Raw genomic sequence first — 3,931 nt, 5'->3', positions numbered from 1 at the left:
AGAGAAAGAGAACAACTCCTCTCTGCCATTCACTCCTCCTCACCCATCTCTCCTTTCTTCCTCCATTCTATTATCATTCTCTTCTTTCCCTCTCTATTTTCTCTTCTCCTCTTGTGTAAATAGGCCTGAGGCCTAGTTGGCAATGGGATGGCACCTACTGCTGTACTCTTGTGGTTCAAGGCTGGTGGCCAAATATTTTGTTTTAGCAGTGGTTTTAATGTTTATTACATTAATACACAAAAAAGTGGACCTATCCAATTTTGAGTTTTCAGTCATAAACAATCTTACGTTTTATATTGGTAGCCTACATATAATTGCACCTTTAAGTTAAAGTTTCTATTGCACTGAACTGTCTTCTATTTTCAAGTCATTGAAATAAATAAAATAAATCAGCTGATTAGGTTGATATCTTTCCTCTGTTTATTTATTGTATGCTGTTCTAATTGTTTGATAGCCTATTTCATCTGCAACCCAGTCGACAAATGCCTTTTGAAAATGTAAAATAAATAGTTTATAAAAAGCATACACAGTAAAATGGGTAATAAATAGAGGTAATTCTGGCGAAACAATGAATTAATGATGGGTTGTTATTGTTAAAAACATGACTTAAATGAATTTGAAATAGCAGAACCTTTACTGTGACAATTACGATTTGGGACTTTTATTTTGAAACCGGCTGTGGCTTCCCTTGGAGCCCTTCAGTCTGTCGTCTGCCGAGCCAGTCGAATTTTCTTTGGAGCTAGAAACAATCAAAAGAAAATATTTCGTTTTTTATGAAGTTCAAGTTTCCTTTTGGAGTACGGAGCGTCCAGCTCTGTGAATGATGTAAGTTTTGAAGACTAGATGCTTCCTTTCATCGAGTATTTGTTTTGTTTCAATTCGCCTTATTCACCCGGAACTTTCTAAAGACGTTGAGGGGTACACTTCAGGGGTACACCCGGCCGCACACCAGCTTTTTGGCGCCTCACTGCTGTGTGCCCAAATGTAGTCCTACGTCCTCAAAGAGAAACAAATCCTACCGTGGACAGACTTTCCACCGTTTTGCCAAAGAGCAGGCACTTCGGCGTGAATGAATTAATCACATCAAGAGGGATCCTGGTCCATATTTCAAGGTAAGATGCATAATTATGTCCAATCATACGCATTAGCTAGCACAAATAAGCTAGCTCGCCAAACTTGTCATGACTCATGTAGCCTAATGAAGCCTAATTAAAAAAAAATATGAATGTGTAATTACACAACGCTACATTTATATGGTATTTCCAGATCGCTATTTCAAAATTATGCTTTCAATTTTGTGTTAAGCGATCCGATGGCTTACCGGATGTGTTACCAGAACCAGTAGCATACTTGTGCCAAAATGAAGTTGTTTTGCTAACGAACTAAAATACATGCTGGTATTTATGGTTACAGATCAACGCAGAGACCGAGGTTTGATCTGAGCACGTTGAGAAGCAATGCTTTGTTAAGGTCACCCGTGGTATGACAACGCTAATAAAGGATGCTGTGCCTGCCAACTTTGTTCGCCTGGACTTCAGAGAAGCCAAAGAGGAGAATCATCATTCGCATACCGTGGTTAGTTTGTTCAGTCATAATTCAACTGGCATGTGTTAACCAAGCCTCTTTACAAAAAAAAACTGATAGTAGTTTGCCATGGAATACATTTTACTTTAGACAAAAAACTTAATGCATGTGCTGGAGATATATTTGTTTGCATTGATCATGTACTCCTGAGTCATGAGCCAATGATTTCAAGCTGTGATGTGATTACATTGCATTACATTTCACTTAGCTGATACTTTCATTTTATTCAAAGCGACTTAGTTATTATATGTCAGGGTATTGTTTACAGTCCCTGGAGTAATGTGGGTTTAGGTGCCTTTTCAAGGGCACTTCAGCCATGGAGATGTAGGGAGCGGTCAGAGGGATTCGAACCTGCAACCCCCAGATTGAAAGACCAACTCTCTTATCACTAGGCCACGGCTGCCTCACCACTAGGCCACGGCTGCCCTGTGTATGTTATGACTCTCCTGTCCTTTGTGTTTCTTTTTCAGTATGGATTCCATGGAGTATTCCATCGAGTATTTCTTCTGTTTCAATCGTCTTGGTAAGGCAACTTGTCTATTTTTCCCCATACTGTTGTAACCTAAGTCTTATATTGTCTATCACTGCCTTCAGGTGAAACCTGCAATTTGTATTTTGTTTTGTTAATACTTAAGTTTAATGTTGGCTGGTTGAAATGAGTTCGGAGTAAGCAGACTGTATTTCACATGCTGTGATCACGCACCCATTGCGCGCAAGGTGTAATTCTCTAGGCCTATACATGGGTTCTAAATGTTGTTTATAACCTGACTGCGCGAACCTAGCTGTGCACAACTCCACCACTGATTGTTGGAAACCGCTGACGGTCAAAAACTTCTCACATATTTGGCTGCCAGTGTCTTGCCCCTCCTCATAACATTGTGTTGAACACTGTACGGGCCCATGTATAATTGCAAGGTTACCTCAATTTCAGTACACTATGTTGTTATTTCATAGTATTCACCCTGTTTACTTGATAATGGTTATTTAACTGAATGGTATGCAACGCAGTAGGAACAAAGTGTTTGCAGGTTTGCAGTTTGCATAGCTTTTCTTTTGAGAAGATTGATTTTAAATGTTGCACAACTTTAAGTTTAAACTGATGATATTTGATAGGAATTCAACATTGTCCTGGGTGTGTAGCTTACGGCTGTAACTACTATGATGCTTTTCTGTTATGCTGCTCTACAGCCTAGGCTACATGATGTGTCTGTCCCTATCAAATAAACCAAACTTAACTGATGACATATGTTCACATAGGTGAAGTTTTTGAGCTGGATCTGGATTCTGCTGAGGATTCGTCGACTACTAGATGGCGAGCCACCCACTCATTCGAATGTGATCCTGTTCTACATTGCGCATGGCATATTTGGTAGGATTGTGGCCTGCTCGTGTCACATCACTGACTATGACTGACTTCAACGCCTTGAACTGAACTGCTTGAAATGAGCTATATTTCTTTTTGAACAACTTAAAGGAACTCTCTACATCGTTTCTTTTGAGGATTTAAAGGACTATTTCCAATTTTTGAAGGACAATTCAATTTTTTTTTATTTTTTTTTAAATGTTCAAACCTTTTTGGGGGGCGGGGGCGGTAATTGTAAATATTTAAACTTTTCAATCTCTTACTTGTGATGTTTTTATTTCATTTTGTTAATGCCCATTTTATTATTTTTCCCTATATCCTATGTTTGTATTTAAGAATGTCATTCTTCATTAGGGTTGCATACAATGTTTTCTATGGATACATGATTATTTATAATGATAAATAAATAATAATTATTATTATTATTTATGCAAGATGGACATTTGACACGAACATTATGGTTTTCCCCGTTCATTTTGCTTTCGATATCCTTTCCTTTTTGTTTTGGACTGTTTCAATTCACGGGACGTCACTTTAATCCTCCAAAGGACATTTTTGGAGTGAAGCGGCCAACTCTCTTGAATTACTGCTCTTGTCGGCTTGCGCTCGCCTCTGTGGATCTAATAAGGACATAAAAGGACAGAAACTTAATGTTTTGTGTTAAGGCTACATTTTTATGTTAGAAATTATTTTTGTATTGTAAGGGAATTTGATCTGGGAAATGTGTGTTGTGACCCTGGCAAGTTCTCTGTTTTGTAGCGTGCTGGGGTTTTTGATTTGACATGCTCTAATATAAATGGTGAAAATGTTGTAGAAACATATTGTATGTTGTCTTTTAATTGGTATCTTTTTCACTCTACCCAAAGCCTAGTGTCACATTCTGTAGCCCATTGATCCTGGCCTACCATTGACGTGTACCATACTCAGTAGTGGGTAACAACAGTTTAACATCATTGATAATTCTTTTCTCTCTTTCTAACAGTG

At 38.2% G+C, this 3,931-nt stretch overlaps 1 long non-coding RNA gene across 2 annotated transcripts; it reads left to right on the top strand.

The window, feature by feature from the left end:
* The first annotated feature begins 732 nt into the window (after nt 1-732).
* On the top strand, nt 733-3,598 carry LOC134436521 (uncharacterized). 2 transcript variants are annotated; one of them, XR_010032222.1, is made up of 4 exons: nt 733-1,112; nt 1,414-1,575; nt 2,055-2,107; nt 2,842-3,598. It is a non-coding gene; the product is annotated as an uncharacterized LOC134436521 (long non-coding RNA). The 2 variants fall into 2 exon arrangements; XR_010032221.1 differs by having other exon boundaries at nt 733-1,575.
* The last annotated feature ends 333 nt before the right edge of the window (nt 3,599-3,931 follow it).

Source organism: Engraulis encrasicolus, chromosome 20, assembly GCF_034702125.1.
Source record: "Engraulis encrasicolus isolate BLACKSEA-1 chromosome 20, IST_EnEncr_1.0, whole genome shotgun sequence".
NCBI lineage: Eukaryota > Metazoa > Chordata > Actinopteri > Clupeiformes > Engraulidae > Engraulis > Engraulis encrasicolus.
This window is presented reverse-complemented; position numbering and strand designations above follow the sequence as displayed.